The sequence below is a fragment of the Lotus japonicus genome, chromosome 2 (genome assembly GCF_012489685.1).
Source record: "Lotus japonicus ecotype B-129 chromosome 2, LjGifu_v1.2".
Taxonomy (NCBI): domain Eukaryota; kingdom Viridiplantae; phylum Streptophyta; class Magnoliopsida; order Fabales; family Fabaceae; genus Lotus; species Lotus japonicus.
The window spans coordinates 73,272,872-73,292,525 of NC_080042.1; the positions used below are offsets into that span (position 1 = coordinate 73,272,872).

The following is a 19,654-nucleotide window of genomic DNA, read 5'->3' on the forward strand; positions in this document are numbered from 1 at the left end:
GCTAGATTTAATGGTCACGATTTAATACTCTTATTTCTCAAAATAAACATTGCTCTTACTTGATACGCTCCTTATCAATTATATTGATTTTTTTTTGTTCGAAAATATACATTGCACTCTCTAAGAATTGATCTCTGGACCCCCACGCCAAACTCATATGTTTCATAGCTCTTACCACTTGTGCTATCTTTTGGGGACTATCAATCATAGTGATTAATATAAATATTAATGTGTTAAATCACTCTACAGCATATTTTCACTATTAAATTTCATGTAAAATGTTTCTCCCCGTAAGAGTTTTTACTTTTTAATAAATAAATGTGTATGTATGTTAATTTATTTCAATCCCCATGACACAAATTTTAGTATCAAAGTTTCATATTTTTATATGAGTTTAATAGATATGCACTGACAGTGTAAAATAGTTTTACACAGACATCCAATTGAATTTCGCCAAATCAGAAAATATCTTATTTTTTTAATTAAAATTAAAGTCAAATCTAATTATCTCTCCTATGTGGCATGCTTTGATTGGATGACTGTGTAAAACTATTTTACACTGTCAGTGCATATCCATTAAACTCTTTTTATATAGGCTAAAAAGCATTTTTGGCCCCTGATGTTTCAAGTTTGTGCAAATTCTGCCCCTATCTATTTTTGTCGATGTTTCTACCCCTCATGTTTTCAAACAGTGCACCGTCTACCCCTCGTCAGGGGTAGACGGTGCACTGTTTGAAACATGAGGGGTAGACGATGCATTGTTTGAAAACATGAGGGGTAGAAACATCGACAAAAATATAGTAGGGGCAGAATTTGCACAAACTTGAAACATCAGGGGCCAAAAGTGCTTTTTAACCTTTTATATATATTTACTTCTAAACTTACGAAAAAAAACTAAAATTATATTTGTTATTTTTAACTTGAAAATATTTTAATGTGAATGTTCTTCCTTATGAGAGCCATATTTTCACAATCAAGTTGTAATGCTTGTGCATATCTACTCTTAAAATTATTTAAAAAGTCCGAAAAAAGTACAAATATTATATTAAAACATATTTTCTATTAGTTTCAACTTAAAAGTATTTTTATATAATATATTCCTCCCTGTAGAACCTTTTTACTATGTAATAAATAAAAATAGACAAAATATGTTGACTTATTCAAATGCTTGTGTAACAAATTTTTAATATCAAAATTTCACATATATATATATATAGAAATTCTAAAATTATATAGAAATTTATTTTTTGTTATTCTTAACTTGAAAATATTATAATGTAAATATTCTTCCCCGTGAGAGCCCTAATAAAACATATTTTCTATTAGTTCAAGTTGAACGCCCTTTCATGAAAAAAAGAATTCCTATCAAAAGTCAAAACAATTGGGAATTGGGGAGAACATAAATTAGTACATTGAACTAATGGAATGGTGCACAACCTAGCGCTTGCCATGTACCTACCGCATACCATTTTATTGACTCACTTAGCCAGCCATATACCATTTTTTACATATTTCAAGTCCTAACAAAAGAAAAGAAAAACAGCAGAAATATACAGCTTTATTATTGCTAAGATCCGATGGTGTAATTAAACATGAACATTGAAAATAAAGTTTGAGGTGTTCAAGTCATTATTTAAATCCAAGCTGGCACAGCGTAGCGCTTTTTCTTTTCTGTGCTTTAACATTTTATTCAATCATGAACAAAATTAAAAGGTACATCATTCAAAAGAATATCATCCGCCATAGGGCATCCTTCTAACCAAACTTTATCTACAAATTGAAAAATAATTTTAGACAACAGTGGTATTGCATTGTCTCTTGACATGCACTAATTGACACCAATGAAGGGATTGAGCAAAGTGTTTGCAATCTTTTAGAACCATATTAAGATAAGAACTGATGTCTTTATCATTCTTCAAAGAATTATAGAATATGATTTTGGAAGGCTTTCTTACTCTTCTCAACCAAGTGGCCAAGGAAATTGCAGCAATTTGTTAAACAGGCAATTTATCAGAATGGGATAGTAGCTGTGTGACCCAATCAAAGAAAGAAACTGTTAGGGAAATGATCAAGACTGAGAAAGGAGAAGCAAACCAGATTGGATAAACCAGAGAGCGTCAATTGAACATGATAAACCATTCAATTGGTCCAGCAGAATACATGTGTGCAACAAATAAATGGAAACTATTTATAAAACCTAGTATTTTATCTGGAAAATACCCTAGAAAACCACAAGATTATTTCATCGTTCTAAACATCACATTTAATATTCCTCTTAATAATGTTCATCAAGTAAACCATCTAAACATATAAGATGTATTATTTCTCCAGCTTAATTTAGTTATGGAAAATATAGAAAATTAAGATGAACACATAATTCTGGATCCAAGGAAGGCAAATCATTCAAAAAGTTGTTCCTGAAATAAGTGGAAAAAAGGGTGTAAGAAGGCAGTAAGTGTATCTTCCTCTTGTAGCTTCAACATAAAAGATGAAAAAAGGGAAGTTATTAAAAAAAATTGAAAAGCAATTAGCATGTTTATTGACTGATTAAAAACAGGATAGATAGCTCTCATCCATGGGGCTTCAATAATGGACTTCTCCTTTCACACATTTTAAAAATCAGAGAGAATGACTCTCCATCCTAATTTTCTCTATTTAGCTACAACTAACTAATCTCTTCTAAAACTAACTAACCCACCTTGCTAATTCCAACTACCTACCTCAACTCATCTTCATTATCCTAACAGTATCGGCCAACACACATGAATCTCTTCTTACAAATGCATGGTAACTCAGGATTTGAGCATTTAACAGCCTAAATTTCCATATGAACATCATAAAACAGCACCTGCAAATTCAGATAAAGATTCCCACCTGCATACTGCAAAGGACATTTCCAATCTGATTTCGAAAAATTGTACTTTCAGGTTCAGCAGTTGGCTGGATGATTATTTGATTCTTGCTTCTTCACTATTTAGTTTCTACAAAGGCAAGATGTTTTGGCATTAGAATAGAATCCAAAGAAAGAATATATGATCAGATAAAATTGCACATTTGTGAATAAAATTGCATAGCTTACTCATCGAATAAACTATTTTTAAAATTTTGATCCTGAACCATGTTGCGGTGCCTATGAAAAGCCATGCCACGACCCAGAAGCTTCTTGCTACTGAAGTTAAAGTGTCTGGTTAAAACCTCAGACATAAAATGCCTTCTAGGGGCTGCCTCAGAATCCATGTTACTATCTAATGTTAAAAAAACATACATGAGTATCATTTTTAATACTCATCATCAGAACAGATAGTGGTCTAGTGTTGAATTCTTCTTCTTCATTCTTAGCCATCTGTGCCAATAAAATAAAGTGTTAATTGGGTAAAATATTAAATCATAGTATAAACACATCTAAATACTAAGGAAAACCAATTCCATATGCAGAATGAGAAAAGATGGATAATACTAAAATTCCACCAAGAAAGGAAATGTTCAATGATCACATTCCCAGAAATCCAATTGGTATTTTTTTTTTCCCAAAATTTGAAATCCAATCGAGGTAAAAAGACATTGAAGAGGATAGGGACCCTACTAGGGGAATAGCGAGAGATTTTAGGAAATGACAGTGCAGAGAAAACAAACAATTTTCAGCAAATCCAAAATAAAGGCAGCCAGGGTGGAGAAGATGGCATTAGAATTTGTCCATAGCAGATAATCAAACAACAGACATACCATAAGCCAAATCAGTAAGCCACTTCCTTGCTAGAATTCATCTTTCACAATCTCCCTTTCTTTTCGATCATTTGAACAATAGTCTCATCGTAAAAGCACAATTGAGTGTGAAGGTCTCTGGTGAAAAAAAATGAACCGTGGACTGGCCGGATTTTCTTCGGAAGAGGCTTCAACCAAGAGACCGTTCAATTTGGAGTCGAGCGAGTTGAGGATGAGCTTTCCTCTCTTCAGGTTTTTTCTCCTCCTTTAGACATATCATCTTTGATCTCTCAGTCTTGAGATATACAGATCTTCAGGCTGCCCAAGCGAAGGCAAGATGATTAGCATTAGACAAAGCTAACTATAGTTATGAGTTACAGCAAGGGAATTTAGCTGATATGAATATGACCAGACTAAATAAAACTATGCTCAAGACCAGAAGTCCAAACATCTTGTGTCAGGGAAGGAAATAATAATACGAACCCCTCATTTCAACAAAACCCAGATTTAGGAAGCATGAACCGACCATATATGATGGAGCTCAAAGTTCCATGTTCGTGATCCATGAAAAGGCTAGAGATCCGTCCATATCACATGTAAGAGTTCATCGATCTGCAATGCTCTGTCAAAATGCTTTCAATCTGTGCATTTCGATCCGATGGAAAAGCCCTGCAAAATTTACAGGAAAAAAAAACCAAGGTTTTACTAAGAATGCCAAATTACATAATAAAGCATGACAAAACATCATGGTGAGGAATTAACAGGATCACACAGTCCCAACTTGCAATACCCTCTTCAAGTGAATTCTGGATTCTCCATATGTTAGCATCTTCACCTATCAAGCTCTGCAAACACAACCTTATATATCAGTCAAGTCGGCACTTTTTCCAACATCATGATTCTGAGAGACAAAATACCTCATACCTGGTGTTTTTCCAACATCTTTGTTAACTACCTAAATATAATAAAAATATAGATTTGATAATAAAAACATAACTGTCTTTCGAAGAGGATAAGATAGAAAAATATAGATCCATACCTCCAAACTCCAGGCCCCAGATAGAAATCAAAAGCTCTAAAAAAATTCACAAAGAACCCTGAAAGCTTCTGTCTCAGCACAAGGTGATACCTTTCCTTAATACCAATACCCTGAAAAATGAATGCAGAAACTAAACTCATTCACCATGGTTGCTAAAACCGCTGACAAAATCTGATTAGACATGCATATATAGAAAGACTCTTCACATATTACTTTACATGAAGATAACAGCAAAGACTCCAAAAATTGAAATAGCTAGATTCTTATATATTAAGACAAAACACAATACAAAACCAGAAACTATAATCTAAAATATCATTCCCACTCTCTCTCTCTTGTTCTGATATATGAAACAAAGGAGAAGAAGAAAAACAAAAACGATTGAAAGAAGAAAATGGTCAAAGATAAATGAGCAAAAGGGAGGAGGAGGAGAAGGAGAAGATCTTACCGATGGATTTTTCGGAAGCACCGGGGTTTGAAAGTTGCTGTGTGTGGCTTCGAGGGAGAGGACGCGCGAGATCTGGAGATTTGGGCGCGGTTGAAGATCTGCTGAGGGAGAGAGAGAGAGAGCGAGAGAGCGGCTGGGAGTGAGAGAGGGAGAGGGGGGGCCTAGAGGCGGCGGCTGGGCGTGGGAGGGAGCGGTGGCGGTCCAAGGAAGGTATGCACGGTCGTTGATGATCTAGCGCCACCGTTAGCAGAGAAAGAAGGTGAGATGAGTTTCCGGAGCAGGAAGAGGAAAATAATTTTGAGACAGATCCAGAATTTGAAAACAAATATGGAGAGAGAGATAAAAGTGATTCAATTTGAATTTCAAAAGTTTCCAATTCCCACAATTTGTCGAATTCGTGCTCCTTGACTTTACTGACAAACAGGGAGAAAACGGGGAAGGTTAAAGCAGTTCTGTGGTTCTTGCAAGGAGAAAACGGGGAAGGAAACAGAACACAGTCAAAACATATACATATCCACAGTGGGACAAAACATATAACTCCATTGAAATAAGGAAAACCGAAAGCAGGATGCTAATGTGACGCGTGGCAAATTGCTGTGGTAACGACACGTCGTTATTTTGTCGTTGGAAGAGGCTTGTGTTTTGTATCTAGTATAGACTAGTATAGATAGATTCAGTAGGTGCGGGATTAATTTTTCGTCTTACGATCAGCGCATTAGTAATGAAAGGTGATAAGGTGATCATTAGACTTTTCAAAATCCGCCAGCACTATCCCCATTTGATAGCTCAAGTGATAGGGGCTGAGGGATATATGAGTTGGGTAGGGCGTCCAAGTTTTATACTTAGAGTTAGTTTATCGCAATGTTTATTTTTATGGATTTAAAAAATGTTTTTAGAAACGACTTTTCAATAATTTTTTTATGAGATTTTTTTTATACCAAACATTAAAAATCTGTAATTTGAAAACTATAACAAAAAAGAAAAATATCTTTTAAAACTGTAAATAAGAACTGTGTTCAAAAATAATTTTTAAAAATAAGATGTGACAAACATATTTTTAAATTTTACAGTTTTTAAAAATGTAATCAAACCGACCTTACACTCTACATTTAATGTGACAAACAAGATTTTAAGTTTTTGCAGATTTTACTATGTATTTGAATTCAAATTAAAGTTTACCTATCTAGAGCATGATTCTCTAATACACGTTAAACTCAAACTAATTTTTTTAATCTTATTAAACATTCACTTCAACAAAATAGTACTAATACCACCCGAATGGGACTTTGGCTTTTCCAGACACACACAGAGCCAAACATAGCATGCTCGGAGTGGGGCCATCAGGGAGACCAATACGACATAGTTTAACCTAGGAATTGAATTCAATCTAATTGAATGGTAGCACCATCTCTCTCCTTTCACCACTCCACTCTTCTCGTTCCAGCTTCTCCAATTCTCCATTTTTCGGCGAAATCGGTACTTCCTTCTTCAAATCCAACTTGATTTCTCTCCATTTTCTTTAGGGTTTTTTTTGTAATAGTTTGGGATTACAATTTGCAATTTGCAATTGCTTTTCGTGTTAATTGATTAGTTCAATTTTGACGTTGATGGGTGTTTTTAGTTTGTTTGAAAGAAGCTAACTTTGAAATGCCCATTTGAATTTGTGGGTTCTACTTTGATATGATCTCTGGAAAAGGGAAAATCTGAATTCTGAAATCTGTGTTTTTTGTTTCCTCAAAATTCTGCTTCCTGTTCTTATTTCTCATGGATTTAGATCCTTGAATTGAATGTATTAAAAAAGGTTATATCTTTCTTCCCAATTCATGAACCTCCAAATCCCATGGCTTCTGAAGCAGCAACTTTTGCTTTAGCACCTAGTTGAATAAACTCCTGTATGACTTTCGGATCCACACCAATTCTACGTAGGACATCTGCACCAGCACTAAACAACTGCAACAGGTGTATGGTCAGATTGCATTTGCCTGCGGTAACTGGTAATACAGATTAAAAACTTTGAGAACAACCTGAAGCATGTCAGAAGTCTCACGAAACTAACCTGGTCATTGTATGATCTTCCATCTTTTGAGATTGCAGCTGGGAAGATAGCATTTGTGTCACCTCTGGCCAGGTGAATATATATGTGCACAATCTTCAAATCGATAAATTTAAGTTCAGTAATTTATACAAAAAAAAAAAGCAATTCAAAATATGTCAGTGTCATGCGACATGAATACCTCCCCCCTCCAAATCCCTCTTCCAAAACAAATCATCATAAATATTTAATATAAGATACATAATAAATAATAAAGAACAAAAAGGTTTTGGTAATATTCAAGACAAGAGCAAACAGCAATATATCATGAAGCAATTCAGAGTTGCCACCGTTGGTAAGAGTTTTCTGGCGAACTAGAAGTTAACGCATCCAGCATAGGGAAGAAGAATCTGGTACCCTAGAGATTTGAAGTGGAGCTTCAATAATTTAGGTTACATATATACAGACAAGCAAACAACCCCATCATGAAATGAATCAACCAAATTACTGTGGACAAAAATTTCTTCACTAGAAATGAAGCATGCCATGCCACAAACAAAGTATAAGAAATTGACATGGCACACACAAAACTATAAAATACATGGGGTGTAGCAGTACTTTTTTAGTATTTTCCTTTAATTGACGGTAAGATGAAATCAAAACCTGTAAAGTTAAAATTATGGCTTTAAGTAAAAATTCGTATTACCTATATATATTTCTCATTTCTCAAAACTAATAGCTTCATTAGTATGAGAATTTTCAATACCCCAAGAATATGACAAAAACATAGCAAGAAAGAAAATAGAACACAGTTATACGAGTTTTATAATTGATAATAATTTTTGGACTGCTAATCGGGTATTAATAGAATAAAATGTCTTCAGGATGGAACACAGCTATATGAATTTTATACTAAATAATAATTTTTGGGCTAATAATCAGATATTTATAAAATTAAATATCTTCAGGTTCCTCTGATCGATGATCAGGTATTTATAATAATTTTAGGACCAATCCTAATATAGGCGCAGAAAAGAGCATATTACCTTTCCTCTCATAGTTATAGTTATTCACCATGAAAAAAATAATTAACTTCAGAAGTTCTGAAATTCCTATATGAATTTTATACTAAATAATAATTTTTGGGCTAATAATCAGATATTTATAAAATTAAATATCTTCAGGTTCATCCTAATATAGGCGCAGAAAAGAGCATATTACCTTTCCTCTAATAGTTATTCACCATGAAAAAAATAATTAACTTCAGAAGTTCTGAAATATAGTTGATGCCAACCTGTTTTAGCAAATCCTTTGGACGGAATTCATATTTCTCAGGATCTTTCAGACTAAGCGATTTTCTTTGGGGACCCACCAATTGCAGCAGAAAGTAATTCAGCATACTAGCCACTCTTTCCACCTTGAAAAAGTGGACAAATAAGATTAAACTCATGGAGAATAAAAAAACTACAGAGGAACATTTAAGTTAGCCACTATAACTGTTTCATGTGAAGACAGGATGAATGACATGCTACGGTTGGAAGGAGAGAGATATTACCATCTCAGGAAGTAGGAATGGAACAGTAATCTGTTCTGAAGTAAATGCAAGCATACTAACTTCTTCATTTGCCAACTTCATATCTATTCGAATAATCTACAAAATTATCATTGTATGTTTTATTAGATAAATGTAAACAGAAATGCAGATACATAATTACATGAGACAAAAATGTCAGACAGACAATTTCTTGAGAATGGAATAACCGGGTCCTCTCCTGCCTCTCCTGAACTGGCCGTCTTTCCCACTCAGCTGTATTTGACATCTCAGCTTCCAATTCTTTTAGCTCAAGAATTTTGGTCAGACTTTCATCAAGAAGATATATACTATCATTAATCAGAAAGTTCAAGAAATTCAAATAGACACCCTTTTCCTCCTCTTTAGCGATCTGGAAAAAATCAAGTTTAGCATAATTTAGATAATGTTAAAAATTGTGAGATATAAAAAAATAATAATAATTGAGTGCTTTTGATAAACTACCTGTCTCCAAGCATTACGATGACTAGTTCAAGGAGTTCAGCAATATTATGGCGGAGGTTAAACTTGTCATAGAACTGTAATGAACAAGTGATCGAAAAGAAAATTAGTTAGGGGTTCCTGTAGTCAACAATGCAGAAAGAATAGTTATTTCAAAAGCACATGGAATGTAAAATGCATATCAATGTGTCTTTAGATAGAAAACATAATTGGGGCATTATACTGTGAGCTATAAAAATATTTAGGTGAAACAGTTTGAAATAAAATTCACCAGTTCTCCTGACATTGCTAATTGATAACATGTTTAGGGTCATAACAAAACAAAAATTTAGCCATATTATGTTAGACGTTTAGCAAACAGTACCACTAACATGACTGACATAGACCATTAATCAAGAAGAGATATGATTTCAAACAAATCAAATATATTTCATATATTAACTAGAAGTGTACAGTCTTTAAAAAATAGCTGGTCATGCTCATGCCTCCAAGAAAGTCCTAAAATGTAGACTAACCTGTGTGTGAGAACCGGTAAACTCAATGTCAACATAAAGTTTCAGAAGATTCCTCACAAGATACTCAAGAGACAGTTGGTGTCCTTCAAATAGAGTAGCTGTAGCAGATGTGCCACTGCAACAGGGAACAGGGAGGAGGGTTACCAAAGTATGCTTAAAGACTTCAAAACAATATTTAGCGACTTAAAATTAACAATAACAAAACAGTCCAATTACCTTGTACGGGGCATCCAGCAATTCAAGACTTCAACCATCTTAGCTCTCAGATATGGGTTTTTGATCAAATCAGGGCTGGCCATGAACATAATTATAAAGTTCATAAACTCATCCTGCAGAACAATAATATTAGTGCATTTATCTTGCATCAGAAGAATTTGGAAGAGAAAGGATAGATCCACAAAAAAAGGGCAGAAAAAACTGAGGTTAAGTCTACCAGTACGACTCCCTCCAAGGCCCTTGGAATCCGGGAAGCAAATATTAAAAGTTCCATGGCATCTTCTACAAAATGCTCAGGCATGGTAGCAAATTCCATTGGGCATGTCTGTGGTAGAGGCATCTTGAATCCACCAACCAAGCCAACCAACCAAACGATCATCAAGCGGTAGAACGTAAGTGCATTCTGAATAAGCGTGTTATCCTACGAAAAAATAATATGACTCCAATAATGTAAATAATGAGAATAATGAAACTTTGAGTTAGCCAAAAAACTTAAACTAACTAGAACTATATAATTGATGAATATAAACATCGAACTTTAGTAAACATTTGACTCAGAGAACATATCAAAAATAGGAGGGGATGTGATTAAAATTATAAATAGGAAGATGTGAGATTAGAGAGGCATCTATTCACTTTGAAGATTTGGGGAACAAAGCAGTGGCTCAGTTGTAAGGGGAAACCCTACGCGGAGATTCAATAACAATAGATTCTGTCAGCTCTGATTTTCGGGTTCCTGAGAGATACCATGAAACCTTTTAGTGTAGAAGTCTGTAGTACAAGAGTACATATGTGGTACACTCAGATCTGGAGTACATTGCATATATGATAGGATGTAAATGTAAAGCTACTATTTCTACTGACACTATAAAGCTAATGAAGTTTATTCATTCCATAACCCTACAGTCCACCCTCCCCCCACCCCCCAAAAAAAAAGCATACAGGTATCACATAAAAACTAGGAAACACAGTAGCAACGTATTTCATTTTAATGCAAATTCCATAGAGAGGGTACCCTCAATATCTGAGCTTCATAACAAAGCTTTTCCTGCGAGTACAACTCCAGTTCCTTCTCAAGTCGAGATATATCCAATTCCAACTGAGGAGAGGGTGAGTGCCCCTGCATGCCTTTAAGTGTGGAAAGAGCATCTTCACATCTAGAAATATCCTGGATATAAGAAACAGATAAATAAGACAACATTAAAAGTTAGGCCCCATAAATAAAAATAATAATATTAACAACCAGTAATTCTACCCAAACATACAGATGATTACCTGAACTAAGTGTTTGAAGTCAGAAAATGCTTTTAAAAGGCCTAGGTTGAGCACTCTTGCCGTCATAAAGAAGCATTCACCACATGCAGAATTTTCTTTTGAAAGCCCACCAGCATTATTACTACCAGAACTACTGGCCTCTTGAGATTGTTGCAAGCGTTTTTTATCATCATTACATTGATCGATTCCCCCAGCCTTAGATGGGTTTTTACTATTAAGCCATTCAGTAATTTCTTCTGATGATGCATGAAGAGCAGTCAACCCACTAAAACAGGACCATAAGCAAAAGTTAACAATCAAGACATACATTAAACTTCCATGAGAAATTTAATATTTTCTATACAAAAAGCTCACCTTAGCTTTAAACGATTTGAGTAGTGTACATAATTCGGATCTATTTTATCCCTTTTTGTTAAATTAGCATCTAAAAAAGGTTCACAGAGACGAAGCATGACAGCACTGAGATTTACAAACATGCCAGAACTTGCACAAGTAATAGGGTCAACCTGTTCAAAAAAACCACCCGTTGTCTCATAAAACATAAAACTAGGAACAGGTAAAACTTAAAAAAAAATTGACGTGAATATAACTGAGTGATGAAAACATTTGAATATATAAAGTAAAATAAAAATCTATTGAATACAATTTATCTTATTTCACCATATGCTTCGAAAATTTTATTTAATGCAGATAAGAACGAAACTTACCTGTATATGAGCCCTGGATGCATTTATATTGATCACCTCTGCAAGATACTCAAGTACATTTTCTCGAGTATCTGAACTTTTGAGGAGGACGAGAAGTACTTCAGATAGGCCACCATACAAGTTATTCATGACATTTTTGATAGTGGAAAACGAGGATACTAAATCAGCTTGTCGCCGAGTTGATGAATCAGAAAAACACTGCTGTCTGGATTTAAAGGAGAGAAAAATAAAACATGTTGAAAAGGAACCCAATCAACATTAAACAATAAGAAAACCCATCTAAATAAATCCCACAACTATGGTTTTTGAAGTAAGCATATAAAACACAACAGGAAAATGAAAAAATATAGGATTGCAAGTAAAAAAGAAACAAAAATGGGACAAATGGATGCAAGTCTGTAGAACATAAAGCAATGAATAAGACATCCTCTCAGCAACCATCTGAGGTTGAAAAAGTGGAAGCAAGAACATCCTGCCTAACATAAAAGTGGTTGTTATTGCTCACAATGAGAAAGGAGAGGAGGTTAGTTAAGGTGTCGACAAAGCAAGCTGCTAAGCACAAGATAATCAACTAAGGCAGCTCAGAATGTTGATTGAATACAGCCAGTCAAATAGTCAATCTATATACTAAGGTAATTTTATTTTATTTTCAATACCATTTCTAGTTTTTTTCTTATTGCAGGAGTAGGGTAGTAGTAGTGCTTAACGTCAATCAGGTCCTAGACTCCTAGTCCAAGCTAAACATAATAAAAAGACAAAAGAGAACCCTGATCACATCTAAACATATATCTAATAAATTAGGCAGGTCCAAAGATAGAAATATCCTTGAGGTTCATTTCATTCCCATCAACAAAAAAAATATGCAGAAAGACCAACACTGAGACCAAAACCCATTTGTTTCATAGAACCAACAAAAGTTTGACATCGTTTCTCGAAACCAATCAAGTTCACTTAACTAATAATTAAATAGCTGAATCAAGTGTCACACTCCATACCATTATCTTCAGTTCCTCACCAATCCAGACAATGAGAAAAGCAAGAACAAAACATCACCATCAATTAAATTCCACACAAAATACATACACAAACATTAAAAATTGTGAAAATTTTTAAGCTCACCCAACATCAGGCAGGCTCCTGAAAAAGGTTTGATCAGGGAGAGCACTGACATGGAAGAATGGCCCCAAAATGCTGGTCATTTCGATGGCGCGACCATTCATGTAAACCCCTTTGGGAATCCACCATTGATGGCTCACAAGAGACTTTGCACCAGCAGGGAACCTGACTAAAAACAACAAAGCCCTCAGAGAATCCTGAAAGTTTCCAAGAGCAGAAACCTTCATCACACTCCCCCTCAACTCTTCATACAACCCTTTCAATATTCTGTCCAAACTATCAAAATCAGCATCCCTAAACAGCTCCTCCAAAAACCCCGGTGGGCTCTTCACTCCACCACCACCTCCGCCAAACCCTCCGATTCCCCCACCACCAACCTCCGCGAGGACCAGCGGCAGCAGCGGCGAGTGTCCAGCGTCGTTAGCAGTGCTCCGGCTCGGGAAGAGCTCAGGGTTCGCGAGATGAATCCTGCAGTAGGAGACAGAGAGCTTCTTCGCCTGCCTGACAACAACCTCCATTTCCGCCCTGAGTTCCTTGTCCTTCATGCCGGCGATCTTCTTAGCCTCGTCGTAGGCGCGCTGGTAGCAGCCGAAGAGGTAGTGGAACGGCGATTCGTCGGCGTCGCCGGAGAGGCGATCGATGAGGATCCTCTCCATGGTGTCGCGCGAGAGACGGAGGCCCTTCCCCTCGCTGAGAATCTCCGCCGCGGTTTGCTCCATGTAGACGATTCTGGAGTCGGTGGTGGTGGCGGTGGTGGCGGTGGCATCGGGTTCGGTGATGGTGACGAGGAAGATTTTGCGGATGATGATGTTCTCCACTTCCTGTGGGGTGCGTTGGGGTTTTGCTGCATCCATGGGAGGGTTTCTTTTTTTAAATCGAAGAAAAGTAGAAGCGGTACTTCAATCCAATACAAATGAAAAGATGAGAAAAAAAAACTAAAGTCATAACAATACAAAACACCAACAAAGATCATTTTACTAGTGAGAAGCCCACCACCCACCACCCCAAGGAGACTGATTAAAAAAATCATGTCTCATTAAAACCTTACTAAGAAAAACCCCCTTAAAAAAACTTGGTGAAGGAAAAAGAGTACATGATTTCAATAATGAAAGGGAAGTTTCCAAGGGTACTAAACAAAATAACCGCACAATAATTAGCAAAAAAATCCAGCAAGCCAATCTAGTGTCTTCAAATAGTGCAGCAGGACAGCAAGATAAACCCCATTAAGATAAGCATACTTCCAGCATAGGCTACAGACCCCAACACCCATGTTAACAAAGACATCACGAATGCCATAAAGTTCCAAGAATGCCCTGCAAGTGCCATTCAATCCTAGACTAACAGCAAGTGAATGTCCAAAAGCAACCAATCTGAGGTATCCACAGCAAAATGTTACCACAAGAAATGAAAGTACTACATAAGGCCTATAGTAGGGTCACGAGCCAACCCTCCACGCATATCCCAAAACCCCCAGATATTTAGCAAGCTAATCAAAACAGAAGCTCAAAACCATGACTGGTAGTGTAAACCAAACTCAAAGTGTTCCAGACATAGCAGCCTTGCTGTAGCTTAGTATCCACCAATCTAAATGCTAAGAATACAATTAAGAGGTGAAAGGATCCAAGCAGCAAAAGAGTATGGAAAATCATTAGAATAGGCTTTAATCCACTGCCAAGAACGCCTCTTGATCAACTCCAAAACTTGCTCCACATCTGCATTCCCCTCTCTGAAAATCATCGCATTCCTTACTAGCCTATGGACCAAACTGTCGCCATCCAAATTGCCCGGGCAGCCTTTTTCTGTGAACTACTCCGACCAAGTTGAAATTCAGATAAGTGCTCGCGAACTGAACTAGGAGAAGAAGGAGATAAACATAGCCAAGAGAAGCATCGTTGCCAAACCTGCATTGCAAAAGAACAAGAAAACAGCAAATGGAAACTAGTTTCCACACGACATTGACACAGAATACAGGTTGCAGCATCTACAGAAGGGAGAACATGACGTTTCAATAAGTTTTCCCGGCTAGCAATCTGATCCAAGAGCAATAAATGTAAACGCCTTAATATTGGAAGGAGCAAAAGACCTCCAAATATCAGATATGACAGAATCAGTTACTAGTACTTCGGGTCCCTGCAAAAATAAATAGGCGGAATTAACTGAGTTCACACCATCAGGGGCTGCATCCCACGACCAACAATCCAAAGCATCCTCACACAGCTGAACACCTTCAACATCACGAAGAAGAGTTTGCTGCCAAGCTATTTCACGCCCCACTAATGGCCTTCTCCATTGTAATTTCCAACGCCAAGTTCCTTGGTCCCAATACCCACAATCACAGACCCTTGAGCATCTCAACTTTGAAAGATTGTACAGGGGATAAATTTTTTCCTTAAGACAGCCACCGCCTAGCCAATCCTCAAGCCAGAACTGAGTTGCGTTACCCCCCGAACCGTTTTATGCGATCCATCCTCAAACCAGTTCCAGCCATCCACAAGACACGCACTATGGATATCACGCCACCAAGCTGAGGTTTTAGCACAAGAATTATCATAATATTTAGCTTGAATGACTCTACACCACAACGAGGAGGGTTCCTTACGCCACCGCCACATCCATTTGCCAAGTAATGCTTTATTAAACAAAGCTAAATCCTTCACACCTAACCCCCCAGCATCATTTGGTAAGCAAACTGTCGACCATTTGACCCAAGCAATTTTTCGGTCCTCACCACCACCACCCCACAAAAAACTCCTCATGAGTCCTGTACATATTTTTTCCACACAACCAGGCAGTTTAAAAAACGACAAGAAGAGCAGAGGCAAGGCCGAAAGTACACTATTTATAAGGCACAAACGCCCACCAAAGGATACAGTTTTCTTCCTACAAACCGACAACCTGCTCTTGAACTTTTTAATAACTGGTTCCCAAGTTTCAAGACGATCAGGCCTACCCCAACCAGGATGCCCAAATATACAAAGGGGATCGTCATAGTCCGACAGTTTAAAATTGAGGCGAATCAGAGTACAGTAGAATTATTAAGAGCCACGACTGCAAGTTTACTCTTTAAAAAATTCACCTTGAGGCCCGAAACAAGCTCAAAACAGCGGAGGATAGCCTTAATCACAAGCACATTCTGCATTGACGCTTCCCCCAGAAAAATGGTGTCATCAGCAAACTGTAGAAGGGAAATCTCACACGTATTACCATCACCGACCTTATAACCGTTGAACAGTCCCAACTGAATAGAATTCATGAATAACCTGTTGAGACCCTCAACCACAATCAAGAAAAGAAAGGGTGCTATAGGCTCCTTGTCGCAACCCCTTTTCCATTTGGAATTCACTAGTTGGGCTGCCATTGACCAATACAGAAAGAGTGGCCGATTCCAAACAACTTTTGATCCATAGAACCCAACGAGGATGGAAATTCAACCGGTGCATCATATACAGTAAGAACCCCCAATCCACCGAGTCATACGCCTTCTCATAGTCTACTTTAAAGATGATTGTCGGACGCTTCCTGATTTTAGCCTCATGCACAATTTCATTGACCACAACCATGCTATCCAGCATATACCGACCCCCAATAAACGCAAACTGACGCTGATCAATAAGCTTTCCAATAACTGACTTCAACCGTGTCGCTAACAGCTTTGACATGACCTTATATATACAGCCCATCAAAAATATAGGTCTAAATTCATTAAGAGATTGTGGAGAATTTAGCTTGGGGATTAGAGTTATGAATGATGCGTTACAGCCCTTAGGCCACACCCCACGACGCCAGAACTCCTCCACCATACGAATAAAATCCAACTTGATAACACTCCAGAACTTCTGAATAAACTTAAAATTAAACCCATCAAGGCCTGGGCTTTTATCACCACCACAGCTCCAAACTGCATCCTTGATTTCATCTTCAGAAAATTGTGCTATTAAGGACGAGTTGTCAGACTCAGAGAGAGTGAGGAATTGAACTCCATCCAGCCTTGGCCGAGACCAGTGAGAGGCTTTAAATTTTTGTTCAAAAAATCGCTGGGCTTCCACTTTGATATTTTCTGGTTTCTCATCCCAAACGTCATCCACAATCAGCCCAACAATCGAGTTTGAATATCGCCTCCAGTTAATCGACGCATGAAAAAAATTAGAATTCTGATCACCTTCAGCCACCCACTTGGACCTGGCTTTCTGGCATAGAATTGACTCTTTTAGATGTAGGACCTGCCAAAATCCATTGTTAAGATCAGAGTATTCTTTTCTTTCATCCTCTAACAATCCCGCTGCCACTTGTTTAGAATCTAAGGAATTTATCTGTTGGACTAGTTCATCCCTTCTGGCATTCAGATTCTCAAACACAGTAGAATTCTAGTCCTTTAACTTTAATCTCAAGCCTTTCAGTTTCTCCTTCAAGGTTACTGCCCCCCAGCCACGAGCTTGAAAATTCTCCCAAAATTGTGAAACCACAGCAGAAAGACGAGGATCCTCCAACCAGCAGTTCAAAACTCTAAACGGTTTGGGCCCCCAATTGTCACACTGATGTCGCATAACTATAGGGCAATGGTCGGAGACATCATGGTCAAGAACAAGCTGTGAGCAGTTCGGCCATAATTCATTCCATTCCTTAAAGATCAGGAAACGATCAAGCCTGCTTTGAGCTTGGTTATTTGGCCTAAACCAAGTAAAAAATTTCCCAGCCAAAGGAATGTATGCCAAATTCAGGTCGTAAATAAAGGAATTAAACTCTACCATCTCACGGCGTTGAAAGTTTGAAACCCCACCTACACCCCGCCGTTCCTCCTCGCAACGAACAACAACGTTAAAATCGTCAACAATGCACCAAGGCAGTGTTTGACAATCTCCTTTCCACAGTCTCAAGGCGTTCAAAGAAACCAATTTATCTTCCAAAGAACCAGATGAATAGACGTTCACAATAACACAGTGTTGCTGCGAATTATTCCAGGAACCCACAAGACCCAAAAATCTCGGACCCTCCAAACTTTCATGGAGAACAAAGGTATTTAAGTTCCATATACACAATAGTCCACCTCCCTTATTTATCGCTGGGATAGCCTTCCAATCGAACTCCGAATCACCCCACAATTGAGTACAAATTCTTCTGTCTAAATTCTGGGATTTAGTCTCCTGTATGCAGACCAAATCAATTTGATTTTTGCAAATTACGTCCCTGATTGCTCGTCGTTTCGCACCATCTCCCAACCCTCGAATATTGTAAGTCAATAGCTTCATTAATTGTTACCAGTGAACCCATCCATGGGGCGAGCCCCCAACTCCTGAACCATCACGTTGTTGTAGCTCATCCATCCTGTGAACAATCTCTTCGTTGTTACAAGCAGCAAAAGCATTTCAGCCAGCGTTTTGGATTGGGTACAAAATTGGCCCACCTTCCGAGCCCAAGTCTCTACATTCCTCATTAAGGAGCATCTGCGTAATAGGTTCCCTTCCCTCCAGGCCCAAATTAGTTTTAATGGGTTCAATCTCAATCCCTTCATTAATTTGAACAGTACTCAACTGATTACTGGGCCCCACTAGAGAATAATTAGAATTTTCTTGGAGTGGTGGGGCCACTTGGGAGTCAGCAATAACAGAATTTGAACCCTCCACCTGAATATACTCCTTCGTTGACTCATCCCCCAAAATCTCCTCATCATTAAAGGGTGGCACCCAATCATGCATCTGGGGAAAAGTCATGTTATTAAGATCATTTACCATTCCGCTATCATCGTTACACTCCCCATGACAGTCGTTACACTCCTCCACATGAGCATTCAAAGCTTTGGTAGTGGGCATTGATGATTCTCCGGCCACCAGCATTTGGGTCTCCGGCAAGGACCCTCCGTCTGGCGTCGCAGAATGCTCATCACCACCGTCTGAAGTTGGATATTGCTCGAAACCACCCTCCTCATGTGACATCCAATCATGAATATCCCCATTATCAACATCATCTAGGCTATCCCGGTCGCTGTTGGAATTTGAATTTCGCACAGGTATATGTACCCCCATCTCCTCCATCACCCTTAGATGATAAACCACGCCTTGAACCTGCACTTTTCTAAAATGAGAGATCCTATGGGGGCAGTTTGTTCTAATCAATATTCGCCCATATTCCAAATTGGCCAAAGAGGATGTAGATTCATCAATAGTAATGATATCACCAACTGGTTTAACAACCTCAGAGAAGCATTCAGGATTCCACATATGAATCGGAAGACCTGTGCACTTAACCCACGTGACCCTATATTCTGGTGCAACCGTAGGTGACCAACGGTATAAAACATCAAACACTGCATAAGGGCCGTCCTCCGCCCCCTTTAAAGCTTCCTCTAGGTCAAAACCTTCTGGACCCGTTAGTAGCACCAGATCATCACCCAGATAGCGAACTTGGATGAGATTGAACCCATCGAGCATGGCCGAGTTCTGCAGGGAAGGGATTAAATCCAGATTTTTAATCACTCCCACAAGACTCTGAGATAGCTAGTCGCCATGGTCCTGAACCACCGGACCTTTCCACTCCTCAATTAATGGCCCAGAATGATCAAAGTATTGGTTATGATC

At 37.8% G+C, this 19,654-nt stretch overlaps 1 pseudogene across 1 annotated transcript; it reads right to left on the reverse strand.

Annotated features, from left to right (window-relative positions):
• Positions 1–1,629: 1,629 nt before the first annotated feature.
• LOC130739416 (probable ubiquitin conjugation factor E4) lies at positions 1,630–13,972 on the reverse strand (annotated as a pseudogene). The gene is made up of 21 exons (XR_009019865.1): positions 13,086–13,972; positions 11,967–12,171; positions 11,614–11,765; positions 11,260–11,524; positions 11,000–11,152; positions 10,202–10,405; positions 9,985–10,097; positions 9,769–9,883; positions 9,257–9,330; positions 8,961–9,164; positions 8,777–8,872; positions 8,516–8,638; positions 7,246–7,338; positions 5,190–7,139; positions 4,742–4,851; positions 4,493–4,547; positions 4,186–4,371; positions 3,724–4,020; positions 3,080–3,343; positions 2,875–2,981; positions 1,630–2,417 (listed from the first exon to the last, which is right to left on the reverse strand). The product of XR_009019865.1 is annotated as a probable ubiquitin conjugation factor E4 (transcript).
• Positions 13,973–19,654: the final 5,682 nt, after the last annotated feature.